Source organism: Lethenteron reissneri, chromosome 64, assembly GCF_015708825.2.
Source record: "Lethenteron reissneri isolate LAM-NWPU_2019-01 chromosome 64, ASM1570882v1, whole genome shotgun sequence".
Lineage (NCBI taxonomy): Eukaryota > Metazoa > Chordata > Hyperoartia > Petromyzontiformes > Petromyzontidae > Lethenteron > Lethenteron reissneri.
In genome coordinates this window covers 3,714,475-3,732,506 of record NC_083842.1, presented here as the reverse complement: position 1 = coordinate 3,732,506, position 18,032 = coordinate 3,714,475, and positions in this window count along the sequence as shown.

The window sequence follows — 18,032 nt, the reverse complement described above, 5'->3', positions numbered from 1 at the left end:
GGCTCAACACAACAACCACGGATGTCACTAAGCACATCTATGCTGCCCAACGCTTCGCTGCTGGTGCAGAAAAACATCCGTCGACTTGAATGTGTTTAAACCGCATTCGAATGGGAGTCGGCAGGTCACATGTCGAACGGGCGGAAGTGGGGCGACTGTTGACGACACTGCCCTGTGCGACGGTGGTAAAACATTGACCAAAGAGAGCATCCCTGGGTCTGTCAGCAGCTACGTACAGAGGAGGACCTCACCAGGGCTACAGACCGGGAAGCATCATCAAGCGTCCAATGTTGGATGAGCATATGGCTGTGGTGGCAGGACATGGAGACTATTTGTCTGGGGTACAAAGTGGAACCTGCCGTACAGAGCGAGGAGCAAACGTCCGTGCCAGCGGTGTACCTGGGCGTCCAATCGCTGCTGCTCAGCGAGCCAGGGCCAGTGGTAGAATCCGAGGAAGCTCAAGAGGGTGTCCAATTCGCCAGGGCTGGCCGCGAGGGTCTCCTGCAGCGCCACGTCGGCCCAGTCGCCACACTGCACCAACAGCGTCCACAGCTCGTGCCGCTCGGCCCTGTGACGAACGACGACGGTGACACGATGGTCGCTCCCGCTGGGGATGGCCGTTTCCCTCCCTTGCGGCTATGTTGAGTTACTTTCACGGAAAAAAACGACGAATATAATAGAGCAATGGAAATCATTCGGCAGCACGTCGCGACGCTGCATTTAAACTACGCCGAATGGGTAACAGAAATGATCGTGAGAAGTGCCAGCAGCTATGGGAGGCCTTCATCAAGCAGTGGATGACCACAACTGATAATTATCATGATGACAAAGGAAATAAAGTTGCCTTCACGCAACGCTTCTTGCATTGAGGGGTCAAGAGCGGCACGCTTCCAAAGTTAATAATTACTCCGAAATGTTTTAAACATCCCTTCATTACAAGTTATACAAAATTATAATTAGCATCGTTGTGGAGAATATACGTAACAACATAAATAAGCAAACAATAATCCTTCTTGACATTATCTCTCCATCCACAGAGAAAAAAATATCTGTTACACATTCCATCAACCACATCGTCTTCTGGGAGTGCACAAATTTAGCAACATCGGTTCAACACAACCAAACTCTGCATACATTTTGACATCCAGTGTCTCATCATCAACATCATCAGAAACAGACAGGTTACGAAAGCGTCGTAGGGCCGGGTCGGCGTGCCGTGTTTAAACCGCGAGCACCTCTGCAACGAGTAGCCCAACGTGCTAAATGTAAATGTTTGTAATCTAAACAAAAGTTGGTGGGTTAACATTTTTGCGTTTATAAAAGGAAGCAATACACTTTTCAATGTTTATTGCATAGTTGGATGCTAAGGTGTATGCATTAATGCCAGAGCGAAAGTATAGTACGTACAATGCATACACAGTAAGCAATCAAACTAAGCTATACCAATTGCACAATGCTGAGTATTTATCTCGTGCACCTTCATATTTAGTTTTTGATAATTTTTAGAAAATATGCAAGATTTTCCCGTTTAAACCAGGTTTTAACAAACCAGTAACAGAAGCCGAATCTCTTGAAAATGTTTTGCATCGATTGAACCGTCTCCAGTTACAATGGTTTTCGGTTAACCCGCACCGCACCGAAAACCAGACAAATCGATTGCATGGTTGACAGTTACTTCGGTTAAAAGTCCACTCATCCAAACCCAGCCAAACAAGAAATTCAAACCGAGTTGTCTTTGCCAGTGTCAGGGTCACGTCACACACTCAGCGTGCCGATGGGTACTGGCGTTTTAATATGCACCCTGGACTTGTTTGGAGACCAGTGGTTTTCCGTCGGTTAAAGAATGCGAGTAAAATTGGCCTACAGGGGGTCGTTATGGACCAACCCAACTTAAACCGAAAATTACCCACAAAAATTACCCACATAAAACCCATGATTCACACCTCGGACTTGCATCGCGGCGTTTACAGAAAACACTTCATCCTCTTTGAAAGTTCATGAGCAAGATTATGGTGGCTGCTGCTCATGCATAGCTGAACAGGCAAAATACTGACATCCAAACAGGACAACTGCTTTTGGCTAGTCATGTTATAATACTTGGGCAGGCGACGTGTCCCTCTAATGATAGCTACAAGCACCGTAACACCAATTACATTCCATCCACCACATGGCCTTCTGGGAATGCAACAGTTCAGCAGCAATGGTTCAACACAAGCAAAACTCTAGACCGGTTTCCACCCTCAGTGTCTGATCAGCAGCAATCATCATCATCATCAGAAACGTGTGACCCCAGGCCTCCATTTATTTGCAAGTCTCCCCTAGAATCCCACTAAATAATGGAGGGAGCATACTCAGCCAGAGAACTTTGTGAACTGCTGGTCTGGCTGATTATATTTTCTCCCACACACTGCATATTTCACAGTTCATCAGCCTGAGCAGGATGTATTTTTGTGCCGTGACTCACGTTTGGGAGGCCGTGAGGTTCCTAAGAATGTTCAGCGTTCCACTCGTGATCCTGAGCAGATGGGGGTGCCAGGATTTGAGAGGTAAATCTGCAAGAAAATGGAACACATCCAAAAATATAAGAGTTTTTTTTTTTAAACAACTGAGACTAATCCAACTGACATATGCAACTGAGACTAATCCAAGACAAAACGATCACAAGTTCGTCAATCTTCAGAAATTAGATTTCCCATAAAATACCTGGTCTCACAAACAAAACGGGACAAAAGCTGGAAAACAGTGCGCAAAGAAATATTGAGTGATGCGTGCTCCGGATTGCATCGAAAGACAGAAATGAAACCCAACGTAATTCATACCAACTGCGAAGGAAAGAAAGTAAGTAGAGGCTTGGGCGTTGGACGCATCGCAAAGAAGTGTTCGATGGCTGAACAACGACAACAAGGTGACAGGATGGCAGCCAGAGGAGGGAATGACATCAGCCCACGTGCACAAGATAAATTGTGGCATCACAAGACCAGTGATGATTATGATGGTGATGAAGTCTGTGCCATTATATGTTTTACAATGCTCCGATAATAATCATGATCCTTCATTATTATTGTCGTACAGTGCTCATTTACCCAGGAAAGCATCACAAATAAGTCTCAAGATATTTTCAGGAGGGTCCTGCCAAGTTTTCACAGTACAAGGTCGACGTTGCGGCCGTGTAATCCAAAGCAAGTCATTGGCAGTGTCGTTTTCCGGCATGGGTATGTTTGGGCCAATACGGTCAGCGCATCTGGAGAGGCGTCGACACGACGCATTACATAAGATGACCCGATCCCAGTTATGAAAGCGAGGGCAACTGAAAATCATTGGTCAAAGTGGTGGGATTCCACATTCCTACGGCAGGGGCGAGTTTCTCTCCAGAGCAACCGCTGTTTTGTTCTTCATGAAGTGGTACTTATTTGAACGACCCTGAATGGATGATGGGTTGAGTCAAGAGTCCCTCCAACCAATATTTGAACTCGCAACCTTCCGATTGCTAAAGCCAGCTTGCCAGATCGGCAAGGTGTGTTGCTGCGTGTAATCCCAATTGAGGAGTTTGCAGATCGTTATTCAACATTCGGATGTTTTTGGTCAATGACCAGTTAAATTGTACGTTCTCTTTTAGCTCTGGGAGGACACCGGGGGGGTGGGAGAATAGAGACTCCACACACACTCACATCCTGCATAACAGGGGGAGAGAACACACAAACTTAACCAAGTCGCCCGAGTCAGGAATCAAACGCAGGTCCTTCTTGCTGTTATCACTGCGTCACACAACCGAGCAGACCTCCTTAAATGCCATTTCAGAGGTACAGTGAAGCCAGTGAAATTGCATTCACTCATTACATCGAGTGGTGCATGTTCAGACAGCTCCTTTGCTTAATGCGAGTTCCTGAGATCTGACCCGGGAATCGAAGGCAAAAATGCAGTCCAACAACCCAAGAATTATAATCCTCTTTGCTCTGTAAACCATCCAGCTACCTTTGCTGATAACCAAGCACTTAACCTTTTACAGTTCAGTCAGATTTAAATTGGTCAAGTGCTGCCAGTTTTAGACTCGGGAATATCTGCGTTCAGGTACATATTTCATACGTGTTTGATAACATTAAAATCAGAAAGATATTCATCGATTAGAAGAAATTTCCACAAACTGATTTGTTTAAATTGCGGACATTTCTTTTTCAAGTTCAGATTATAGATATTATGTAATATGACTATATCCTCATAAAAGCTAGTTTTTCTTGTACTGTATTGTGTAATCTGTATGGTAAAAAAGATTAAGTTTATTACACCGATACTGTATTGATAAGTGGCTGCTGCACACAACGCTATATGAACCGTTGTGTATTTTAAACGAGAACAGTTTCCACTATGGAACAAACAAGCCTCGAGTTGGCAGACCTCAAGGGAAGGAATGTCTGGCCTGGTGCTTCAGAAGCCATGGAAAAAAATTGGGTCAATTTCACAAAATAAAAAAATACTGTAAAAATTTAATGAAAATAAAAACAAGAGGTCTTCAAAAAATCATGCACGGGGCGAAGCTGCGCAGAATGCAGACCGCAAACATGCCAGGCCGCACAGTAGGGATCACACGGAGCCTCTAGACACTGACATTTTAAAATCGGCAGTGAAGCTCCGAGAATGGAAAAAAAAGAGAAATTATTTCAAGCAGACGCTGCGATTATCAACGTCGAGCAAAAGGGAGCCGCCGCGGTCTGCGATTATGGCGCCAATCACGGCCAGAGCCCTTGGGCCCGGGCAGACCGTCTAATGACATCCCTTGCATCCGCCAAACCCATGGCAAGTTGTGCAGGAAGGGCCCGTGTGCACGCGGGTGGTGGGTGGGTGGGGGGACTTCTCAGCGGTGCCGAGGCCGGGTCATTACGTTGGTCGTGGAGCGGCGGGCGCTTTGTCTGAGCCGAGGTGTCAGGTTGCATGGCGACATGGCCGCTGTGAGCAACGTCGTCGTCGTCGGTGTTTGCTGTGAAACGCCAGCTCCTCGTTTTGGTGAATAATGAAAACCGCCACTCACACTCGACACCGCCGCCGTGCTCTCAAGGCTCACTCCGAATTCTCATGCTTATTGAAGCAGGATTATTTTAGGTAGATATTAAAACAAAACTGGAATAATAGAGCACAACAAAAACGACACGTAATTTTTTAAGCACAAATGCGCGCGTGTTTTTTTACAAGCGCATGCAGGTTAAAAACTGGCGGGGTGCTCTCGGCGGTAAAGTGTCTTTTAAAGTTGAGCAGCGGCCTCGGCAGTCTGACACAATCAATCAAGGCCGGTAATTGAGATGCTGAACCTGGGACCAGTGCTCCCAACAAAAAACGTTTAATGTGCTTAACCATGGCAGTCCAGGAACACTGCTGGGCGCAACAAAGCCTATCGACAGCACCATTTCCCAAACGCGGCGGTGCGAGGCTGCGCCACACAAAGGGAGCTTTCTCCCCGACAACGCGCCGGCCCCGGTGGCGGCGGCGGCGGCACCACCGGCACCCTGGACCCCGCGTTATAAACGCTCTTGCACCGAGGCCCCACCCACCCGGCGGGACAAACAGAAACGACTTGGGGCTGCCACCCTTCGGTCCTCCACGGCCCGCCCGCCCGCCCGCCCACCCCCTGCACGGTAGAAGTCAGATGCGATGGAAGGGGTGGCAAGGATTAAGCAAACAACAAGGCATTTGTGTGTGGGTCGGGTTGATGACTAAGACGCCCTTTGATTCCATTTCCCTGCCATTGCCAGCTGCCCGCCACTGCTATTTTGGGGCCGTCCCGACGTAATTTGTTGCAGATGGGTTTCCTTCCTTTTTCCTTTCCAGGCTCACGAGAGAGCGCGCGTGTGTGTCAGTGTGCGTGTGTTTGTGTGAGAGCGTGCGTGCGTGTCAGTGAGTGCGAGTGTAAATGTGCAAGCGAGCGTGTCTGCTCACTCGCTCCACACGGTACGTGTCTCACTGTTTTTCTTCCATCCTCTTTTATTTAACAAAGTTTGCCGGGATGACTGGGAGAGGGAATTCAAGTGAAAATATAATAACGCAATAAACCCAATCCTCACATTTTCCAGGCATGAAGGATGCTTATTTTGGCAGCAGGCTTTGGGACCAGAGCTTTCACAAATTGTAATCAGGCCTGCCAAACTTATTTAGTGAGCAGCTGGGTGGAATAAAAAACCTAACACAATAAGGGGTTTATTTTTCAAGACACAACATGCACTCATTGATAACCAATTGGCTAAGCCAACTAACTCATGAACTTGAACAAAATAGGGCAGTTTTAATATAAAACGGAGTTCATTATTAATTACAATTTTAACACACTGGCAACATCGATAGCATGACTGACTATACATATACAGTACACCACATTCAACATTTAGTTCAGTTGCGGAAATATAAACAAATGTTGATTCTGCATCTTGATAGACAGCCTTTAATTTCTTCACGATTCCACTGTGGCCACAAGGGAGGAGACTGTAACATCTCAACCGCAATGTACTGTTTGAGCTCTACATTAAAACCACAGACACTCGCAATTAGGGCCAAGGTGTGCTTGCTTGTGAGAGGGCTGTTTTTCCCTCGTCTGGAATAAATTATCCACCTAGACTGCATTTCTCCTGGACGTGGGATTTGATCAATAGACGGCAGTGTTTGTGTTCAAAACTTCAGTCATATAAGCACGCTTCTGTACCCCTCCGTGTTTTTCCTACAAAACTTATATCCTGTACATTCCAAAATAAAATACCATATTTAATATCCTGTACGTTCGGTTTCATTACGCTGTGCTATTCAAATAGCTAGACCTGGGCAAAGCGGCTTGGAACGACAACATTTCTTGCATTGTTGTTATTGTTTGACCTCGGACAAGGCGGTTAACTCGCCGCGTGGGTTCTAACAAGTTAATTGAAAAATGATTGCTGGCCAAGCTCAACTGAATAAATGAAAGCGGATTTGTCGTGTAAATTATTCGGATTGCGGGCCAATGTATGTATGGAAGGGAAAGATTACAGTAATACGGCCCCTGTAACGGATAAAATAAAATGCTATGCTCCGTTAATTAATCTTCCGCTAAGTACACACAGAGAAGCTTGAGACGGGTGTCACGAAAATGAGCCTCATTGCGAGTGCTGACAGGAGGGCACTTGGGTTGGTGGGCAGTTACAGTGGTGCGAGCCGTTACAGTTTCTTATCAGCCAGACACGCAAAACTCTAATCGCCATCGCCACACTCCACTGCTGCTAAATCTGGAGCCCATGTTTAATCTTCAAAGGGCAGTTTGCTAAAATTAAGCATGCCTTCCAGCCCAGTATAAATTACCCCAAGAGAAATTATAATGCATCCATACCAACACCAAAATAAATATATAGTTTCGCAAAATCTGCTGCAAAGTCATATATCGTATATATACTGTACATCTAATGTTAATCAACTACTAATGATTTACAGCCAATTGTCAGTTCCCACGTAGTGTCAGTTATGGGGATTGTTTAACCAATTATATAAAATGTAATTTGACACGAATAACTGTAATGTAATTGTAAGAGGGAGTGACTTTGTGGCAAGGGTAATTTTGTTCGGTTCCAGCTGTTCAGCTTTAAATTAAACTCCTTCATACTGCAATTGTTCATCAGTTCATGAAGCACCACGGCGCCTGCGTGATCCTTCTGTGGTAATGGTGAAGATGAGCTGTTGCACCGTCCACGACGTGGTAAAACATTTACAGCGCTAATTATTTTTTTGCTTTAAATAACGCGCTGTTCCGTGAACACTTTGCCCTTGACTTTACACTCTTGCACGAGGGCGGCCGAGATGAATCAAGGGTAAAGCGCCGCATGGGAAAGGGAACGTTTTTGGATACCAGTATATATTTACAGCTCTTGAACAACAAACTTCAAAGCAGGTAAAAAAAGGCTTGTGCCAGGAGGCTTTGAGTGAAGCAAACTTCATAAGTAGCGGGTGATAAACGACGCGTGCTGCCTGCCTATTATCACAATGATATGGTGAACAATGCTCCGTTTATAGCGGGCGGTGCACGATCGCTATCGGCTGCCCGCGGAAGGGTGCAGTGCTCGAAGGTAAGCATTTTCATCTGTAAATTACAGTCAGTCGCCTCGATATTCCTGCACACCATTAGTCTAGTGCTTCGGGGGCCTGCATTTCTGGAAGCAAAGGTTGGCACAGCGTGCAAATTTGTGAAGCTTCCAAGCTCGCTTAGGCTGCAAAGTGGCCCGCAATTGGCAGTATAACAGGCGGGCTGAATCCATTTGTGCGGAGCTTTGAACATTAGAAGTTTGGTTTCTTCCCAAATGCCTAATGCTCATTAATTGAATTGGCCAAATGTATTACGAATGCAGGAGCCCTTCTGAAAGAGATTCTCAAAGTTCAGTGAGGTTTTCCTCTTTATACATAGGGAGTAACTGCTATTACTCAATAAGAGCCCATTAACATATCCTCTATAAGGCGCACATTGGAGTTAAATATTCAAGTTAAACCTTAACACTTGTCTTTCTTTAAATGCTTTCAAAATAGAAAACTCCATGCGATTGAGTTAATTATTTTGCAATTACTTAAACCGAGTACAATTGAATCGTTATAATGATCAGTCTTTTTTATATTGCGTCACTCATGCAAACTGCATCTGACAACGCTGTATCATCAGCAACAAATGGAGGGCGCATATGAAGATGTTTTTTGACGATGAATTATTGTTTATTATATGTGTGGGAGGAAACCAAAGCACCCAGAGAAAACCCACAAGTGTGAAGGGGCAACACTCTATCCCTCTACTGATGGAACAGTTGGAGGTTTGTCCACACATTGCTGCTACTGCCATCGGCCAGAAAATCAAGGTATGGCACCGTGACACCCACCCACTGGAAGAACGGGAGATTCACAAAATCCCTGCGGTGATCCACCGACCCTCACTGTGGCCTTCAAAGCGCTGGATCATTACAGGCAGCCGCGTGCAGCAGCGTGGCCGCCACCGCCCCCCGCGACTCTTACAATGAGTTGGAGTTTCTTCTGTTCCGCCCTAAGTGTGCACGACTCGCACTTGGAATTTCCAGCTCACGAGCTATCTGGAAACGTGCTCTGCTGGAGACATCCTGGGAAACACTCGAGCTACGAAGCGTCAAACAATGCCGACGTGTAAAAAAACGAAATCTAGGCGACGTGGTGGTTAATTTGGTTGCTAAATGCAGGAAGTCCCCACTGTGATATTCATTGCACTCTATGGAATCACGTGACGTCACTTGTTCCCTGTTCCATAAAAAAATCACGTCCCTCTTTTATCCAGCTGAAGCAGAATATCCCAGAATCACATGACACGTAGAGGACTGTACGGGAAATGATGCTAAGCACGGTGAAACCAGCAGGTTCCTTGGACTTTTGAGTAAAGTGTCAATGCAAGGTGACGTTGTTGCTCCTTTATCCCATCAAAGCAGTCTTATTTTAGCTGTGCAAAAATGTCATTTTGTACATTTGTTGAACTCTTTCGCACGGTACGTAGCCAACCGGCCATAGGAAGAGTTTCAACATGCACCACTGTGAACGTTGAAGGACATCCATTGCGGACAGCGGAATCAAACGTCATCGATACGCCGCTGCCGGTGCCGCATGTGAAAACAACCATCAGCTGTGGTGATTAAACAACACCGAGGATACTGATGATGACAACAGTATAGAACTGAGTTCCGTGAACGTGTCAGCCGCCTGACAAAATACAGGTCGGGGAGGGGGGGGGCAACGCGTGCCTCGGCCTACCACAGAGGGCACGAATACAGCTGCTTCTGTCTCACACTGATGAGGACGGCACTCTGGGAGGTGGCCCACCACCCTGGGCTGTAATTACTGCTCACACCACGTGCCAAAAAGCAATCAAAAAAATATGTACGTGTGTGCGTAAGTGCAATTAAATAAATATATGGCAATGCCGGCAGGCTGGGAGGTGAACACGTGGAGAGATGGGGGGGGGCGGGATGAAACTGGACCACCAAACAGAATACCATTCCACTGACCTGGCAGCTATAATGGCTAATAAAGTAATGCAGCAATAACAAATGCATGTAAAGTGAGCGCTCTGGTTGAGGGCTGGCACGGCGTAGCGGCCAAGTTGAAAGCCATCTTCGGCGACGGTGCCAAAGCCACTCGGCGCGCATCTCCCCTTGTTGGCGGCTGGAAAGCAACGCCTTGGCATGGTTAGCGACGTGGGTCTGCACAACCTGCAGCGCAGCCGGGCTCAAGCTGCGGACGGGCAAGCCCAAGCAAAACTAAGAAACGTGCAGTGGCTTTACGTGCATGCGGCGTTGTAACGCGTAATAACAACGGTTGTAAACATCGACGTCGCTTACCCTGTGCGGTAGAGCGTCGCCGAGTTTCGAGATGCTTTTTCTCGGGAGGATGCTGATCCACTGGGACGTTTGGCCAATTTGTTTTTCAGAAATGATCTTTGAGGCGGTGACACGGCCCAGCGGTGGCGAGCTCACCGCGCTCTGCAGGGAGGTTCACGGCTACAATCCAGCAGCCACCCCGATTCATGCCGCAGTTGCATTCACTCGAAAAAATACGTGCCGCCCGTTTCACAGCGGACGCGGAATGTCCCGTGATGCCATTCCCACAGACCCAGTGTTTGTGTGTGTGCCGTGGTCCAAGTTCGGCAAACTTTAAAACTCACGACGCAAATTACTCGATTCAAATATACAAAAGCTCAATGGGGCTTTCCTGGCTAAACAAGCGATTGACACGGTTGGCTACGTATGGTGTAAAAGAAGTTCCACGTCCATACGTACGATAATATTAATACGAATTCCAGTGAAGAAAAAAAACTGCTCACAGCCACAAACATTGGCAAGCAGGTATGAACTTGGCAAAGGCCGACAGCGTTGATACTCGTCTGCTTTACTATCCCTGTCTGCCTTCAGAGACGCATGCTTGAGTAGAGTGCTCTAGCAATCTGACAACTCACGTCAGTGACTTCGCTTGGCTTCGTATACAAGTTCACCCTTGTGCATGCAATGTTATCGTCACTTGCTACTGCTGGCACAGAGAATGTGTTTTTTTTACACAATCGTGTTAACACAAGTGACTTTTGCTGGATAAGCGGGCAATTACAGCGCTCGGCTTTAGGTAAAACAAGTGCATTGAAGCTTCGCGTTAAGCAGACGTGATCCTGCATTGGGGAAACGAGAGCTATTTGGGGCATGTTGACGTTAGCCAATAAAAAACGTCCCTAATGGTCACTCCTTGGAAACTGTTCTGTCACTGGAATGCACGTTTTAAATAAAACCATTTTACCATGAAGAAAAATCCGAAAAATGTGAATCCGTTAAGAGAAAACCAGAAATTAGTTAACCTGCTGCTAGTTTTACATTGCCGTGACAAATGTTTTTTTTCCCGATAGCTGACAAGATACGACGCACAGCCCAGCTGTGTTTAAGCCCATTGGCAGCTGTCCACAGGATGCCAGGTTATCTGATAACAGGTCGGGGTGACCCAGTGGAAACACTTGAGCCTCCCCGCAAGAATAACCTGGGCTCGATTCCCAACTCAGGCACGTTTCTCTGTGGCAATTGTATGTTCTCCCTCTATTCTGCAAGGTGGTTTCCTCCGGGTTCTCCGTTTCCTCTCATATAAAAAACACACAAAAGCCACACAGTGTAGCTAGCAATAGACACAACATCCCAATGCTGAATAAATGACCAAAAAATGTCTCAATTGGGATTCCACACAGCAACATCGCCCCCAAACTGTGAAAACTTGACAGGAAACTCTAGGGGGGGGAGGGGAGGGGGAAGCCTCGAGACTCAAGTGAGGCTTTCCTGGGTAAGCAAAGCATTCAATAAGCGTGTGTGTGTGCAGGAGGTCAAGTAAAAGGGTGGCGGAGAAGAACAGTGCCACACATCTTTATTAACTATGCCCGTGACAGTTGTCCGAGGCGGGGGGGGGGGTGACGTGAACCTTGGTAATAGAGAACAGCTCCTTCTGTATGTTCCGTTCCGCGCCGGCTTCAATAAGCTAAGGCAGTTTTTTTCCCCCTCTCCCCCCGTTAGTTCTTGGGTGGGGGTCAGATTTCGCCGTCCATTTTAATAAGTGATTTTACATTCACAAGTTACCGTGCACATTTTGAAAGGCACAGCCGCAGCCAACATTTTTCGGGCATTTCAATTTCTGAGGGCTATCCGTGATGAGAAACAGGCGCGACTGTCAGCGAGAGTTGGGGGAGGGGGGGGCTGTCTAGCTGTCGAGGATTTTCTAGAAGTTGGCGCAGAGCCCAACGCAGCATGCATTTAATGTTACCCTCTAGGAACTAGAGAGCTAACATTCTCATGGAGGGGAACAAATGGTCAAGTTTAAGGGGATTTGTGAAAGTCGTGCATGCAAAGATATCCCTGGGGCGTGCGCGAGTTGATGGGACAGAACAACATCTGACCATTCCGGAATCTAGCAAACAGGCCAACGTACATAACGGCGTAGATAATTTTTTCAGCTCGGTTTCGTCTGGAAGAAATTACTCCCAAACTGCCTCGAATCCCACGCCATGCTCGCAGCCTTAAAAGGCATTTGACAACACGCCTATAATTCCATTACCACCCTTATGGGTTTGTGTTATGCAAATAATCTCGGATAAATAAGCCAGTGGTCAACCGTTGTGTGCATTGTATGGCATTGGTGACTCACGCTCGAGTATTACTATGTGTGTGTGTGTGTCTGACATTAAGCAAAAGCAATACTGTACAGAAAATATCAATCTGATGAGACGCTGCGTGTTGAAACCAGTCCAGTGTGTTTGTGTCGACCTATTTCTGCCGCCAAGAATGATGCACTCCCCGAAGGCTGTGTAGCTATTGGGATGTGCAAAAAGCACAGGTGTGTGAAGGAGGTAGTGTATCGTCTGCAATGTTTTTTGTTGTTACGTCACTATTTTCTTTTAAAGTCCATTTAGGTACAATTAGGCACCCGGTCCTCACCGTTAACGAATGCACCACGGTTGCTGACGACGCCTGCCCTTGGTTGTTGTTGTGTCGTTAATTCACCCATGAGATGAAAAATACAACTAAACCCATGGAGATGCACGAAACATCATCACTGCAAGGACAATGACCCTGGGGTGGGGGGGGAGGTCACATCGCTTACCTTCGCAGGGCTGCAGAATCAGAGGCAACAGCGGCCGAAGCAGCGCTGGAAAGTAGAGGCGAAGAGGGATCTGCACCTGGGCCATCAAGCGCAGACGGGGACGAGAATATATACGACGTGCCTCATCGCCGCGCTAGCGCCTCGCTCGATCGGGGCGATTAACTTCACAGAAGGCGAGCGGCGGGGTGACCCCGCACGAGACCGAACCATTAGCTCGCCACAATCACGCCATTGTGCGGCTTTATTACGTCGTCGGTGGCACCGCTCACAAACAGCTCTCCAGGCGAAGAATGCACATTTCAGTACGGAATAGCGACTACGCTTTTTTGCGAGCGGTGTTAGCGTCAGGAAATGAGCCCGTGGGAATGGGCCAGCCCGGGCCGGCTGGCCGGCCTGCGGACGCGCAATCGCCGTGGCCAGCGAGGGCGCCCACCTGCTGCACGTCGTCCTGCTGCCTGGCGCGCAGGAAAGATGCGGTGAAGCGGCGCGTAATGGCCGACACAGGCCAAGCGCCGGCGGCATCCGCAAGCAGTGCTCTGGAATGATCATTGTTACAACAAGCACGGCAAAAACACACGGTCAACTGGCTGGCTGCTAAGCACTCCCCAAAGAAGAGACACAACTCGATAACAACTCCGAGTGGTTTTTGTGTTTCCCCATCATCTGTGCGATTTAAAGGTAATGGGCACATCTCAAGATTTTACTTGGTGTAAGGGTGGCGCAATGGTAACACTCGTGCCTCACAGCCAGAAGTGCCTGGGTTCGATTCCTGACTCAGGAACCTTTCTTGTGTGATGTTTGCACATTCTACCCCGGTTCTGTATGGGAGTCCTCCAGCATCTTCGGTTTTCTCCCATTGCTAACAACAACATACAATGTCACTGGTATTGGCAGAAAAACCTCCCGATGCTGAAAAATAACCTGCCGCTTACTTCATTGTTGGGAATCAAACCCAGGAGCTACTTGCTGCGAGGCACCAGTATTACCGCTGAGGCACCCTGCCGGCCAAGGTTTTTGCACCGCGTATTTGTTCACCCAGTGAAACACGTAAAACTATGCCTGCCTATCCTGCAAGAACATGCTGTCCTCCGTCACACCTTAATTTCCTTATAAAGGCACAAATCTTAATGCGTCTCCATACATAACACCTACATTCCATTGAGCATGGATTGTTGTTAGAGCAGAGCTGTAGGAGCTCGGTAGGAGTGTTCAAACATGAAAGATATAAATGAACGAATAAAGAAAATAACACAAATACAGTGTTGCGTGCAAAATCATCATGGCATCAAAGCCAGACGCCATCCATACCTGCCCTTCCCACAACACCCATCACGCCCACGATCGGGACGCTATTCCCTATCGATCGTCTTTGTCATCGCGAGCGCTTTTTTACGTAACTCTGACGAACGCGCCGCACCACCAAGTGAGAAGTTGCCACGCACCAGCGCTCTTGTATAAAACGAGCCCCCGGACTTGCAAACATGCGTCGAGTGGGGGAAATAATCCGCGCCATCTCCACCGCCGTCGTCACAGGGAGTGACGCGAACAAACAAAAACTGAATGGTAATTCTCTGAATATTTGGTAGAACTGGGAGCCTAAGTAATTTTGCAAGATACGCCCACATAAAAAAAAATCACTCACTAAACAATGCAAGCAGCTGCTCGGGTGCTAAGAGCATAGGTTTATTATTACAATGCTTATCTAAAGGTTTAGAAGGACTTGTCAGGATAGACTCTTACTGGATAATAGACAAATAAATGAATGGTGTCACCAAAATAAATGTTATAAAGGCTGCGCTCACACACGTCCTTAAAACATCGCTCGATTTTTGTTGCAACGCGTAGAAAATCACACTCATGCTTAAAGCACTTTACACACGACTTGAAAAAAGCCGTCTCGGTACAGCCTGCCAGATGAATATGCCCGAGATCCCTTTGGCGCCGCTGAAATTGATTCCAAGTACTATTTGAGCTGGAATGTGCCAACTACCTGTGAACCGTGCGGGCACGGTGGTGGTGGTCATGTCACATGGACCGTGTGGGCCATTGAAAAGGTCCCAGCTCAGATGAATTTGCAAAACAGCAGACGTTGAGAATTTCAACAGATTGATTGGAGAGGCTGCGCTGGTGGTGGTGCACAAGCTCGAGCCCTACTCTAACACATCCGTGTATAACACACGGGCCTGAAAATAAAAATGTATATAGATAATAGGTGATGTTTGGGCAATGGTACCCTTCTTCAAAGTACGTAGAGAGTCCAGAGAAATGGAATGGATGCTATGGGGCCTAATGAGAATAACATAAAAAAAATGAAGACCAGTTGTTAAATTAGCATATGAATAGTTACCAAATAGTAGCCATTGGGTAACAGTCAAGCTCTTTAATGATAACAATAAAGTATTTAGAAATAGACTAATTTATGTGACAGATAAAATTCAACAATGTTCTGGCACATGGCATTGTGGGAAGATTTGTTCGTGTGCGCACAAGGCACAATCCACCTGGCAATGCACCCCTGGGCCCAGACACTGGGAAAGGAAAGCACGTGTCTCCAATGTGCGCGGCTTCAGAAAAGTGTCTTCACGACGCACATTAATGAGCCGTGCTCCCAATTGCTCCAAACACAACGGCTCTGGCGAGCGGACGGTGCACAGATAGGTTTTTACGGGCGCACGCGAAACCGAGTAACTTTGGAGGACTTGGAAAAAGTAAATTCCACGGAAGGCACACATTTACTTTTGTTCTGCAGCACGTGCGCGGGCTGCTTCTTGTGCCAAAAACTGGTGAAAGGGTAAACAGGCTGTGTGCGCTCTCTTTCTGATAGCTCTACACGGATACTGCTGACAGTCACTGGAAGGCTGCTCGTTTAAACAAGCCAAGCCAAACATGCGCACGGAGGGGAAAAACAATTTACAACGGAAATTAAATAAATAACAGCACACCACCATGCTTCCAAAACCACTGCCTCTCCCTCGCAGCGGCAATCATAACATCGGCGCACCAACCAGAAAACGGTTCAAGTAAATCCGATTTGACATGGCGGAATATATATTTTTTTAGACTACATGTGAAAAACGATTGCCAGTCGACGACGGTTTGTGAAGGTGTGTTTCAAAGTGATTATTTTGCTAAATTATTCCTGCAAGCTGCAACCGCACACCAAAAAAATCACGTGGGGGCTATATTTAAACATACGAAAATGACCAGATAAACTGGAATCAGATGTAGTTCAACGCAAAGTACTCACGCGTAGTTTAATCCTAATGCGAGAAATAACGCAACTTGCATGGAGACCCTGCGCAGGCCAAAGTGTCCCACGGCTCGAGAAACTTGGTAACCTGCTTAAAATGGTTCTTAAATGTGCAACAATGCATGGCATGTTCCGCCAAATTGTGGCAACGCAAACTGGACACCAGGGACCACAATCATTTACCAAACATTCAGGAAAGTTAAAGCGTAATCACAATTTGCAAATGATTGCATCTTATTGGAAAAAATTCTCAATCCGAGCAGAAATATGATGCAGTTTACCAAAAAGAAAAAAATCAACGGCGTGTGCTCCAAATCTTTGTGTAATGCACGAATGCCCAGGGAAGTCACGTCGATTATCGAGACAGTGCTAGTGTTTGCCTGGAGATGTAATTTAATCCGACTCCTGCCTTAACAAAAAAAAGTTCCTTTAGAACTTCCAGGGCTGCGCGGTAACGGGACATCTGGCAGAATTCTACTCCAACCTGGGCTGCTTCTGGATCAATGCGGGGAAAAAGTTTAAGATGGGAGATTGCCATCTGATCTACAGACAGGTATATCATTTGAAATCCTGATGAGACAAGATGTCAAATAATAAGCAAAGAGAAACCATGGCCTCCTCCATTCACACAGGACCAACCAAAGTGAAATTATACCGATGCATATCATAGCCTTTCGAGTAAATGTGTTCATATCTCACGTAAAAATCACGCAGAGTTATTGCGGAAAATAAAAGTAGCTAAATTAAAAATCAGACCGTACGCTTCTTCACAAAAAAATTAGTTTTACATATCGCATCAGCCACACTGCCTTTTGTGAGTGAAGATGTTGAGCAGCAATCATTGGGATTATTGGCTGATAAGGGTTACACTGTGTGCTTTTATTTAGCTATGAGAGAAAACCAGATATCCCACGGGAATCAAATGCAGAACAGGGGGAGATCATACAAACTCCTCACACTTTTACACTCACACTGTAAAACATGGGGAGGTCATGCAAACACCTAACAATGATTCACTCACTGACACACTCACACAAACTCACATTCACGCTCATTCAGGAGAACATACGAATTGCACACAGAAAGGCGCCCGAGGAAGAAATAGAACCCCGGCCCTTCTTGCTGCAAAGGTCAGGCGTCACCACCACTGCAATGCACCCTGCCAATCAGTTTACCCCCCCCCCCCCACGTGTGTCCCAGATTCCAGTTCACACCACCGCCAAACTCACCGGAGTATGCCGAGGACTGCGCCAAACAGGACGGGGTGGTCAACGCACGCTGCAGGCTGTAGGGAAGAAGGTCAACAGTTACGCAGTGCACATATTCATTCATTATATTCCAACCACAAAAAAACTGGGGGTGCAACACTAATGGGGGGGAATTTAAATAGACCGGTGAGGAAACATTTCCTGCTGTGTACAACACAGCCAACAGAGGCACGCCACTGCCAATGAGACTGGACAAAACTGGATACCATGAAGCTATGGGAGGGGGGGGGGTAGCGGTTCGGGTAACCTGTGGAAGGTTTTCAGTAAAATATAACCTCTTTAAAAGCCTCGTGTTGCAATCAAGAACATTGACGACTCTGCCAAATACACTTAAGTTTCCAAATTAACGCTTTAAGGCTTTCGAGAAAAGGAAAATGTACTCCATGTGAGAC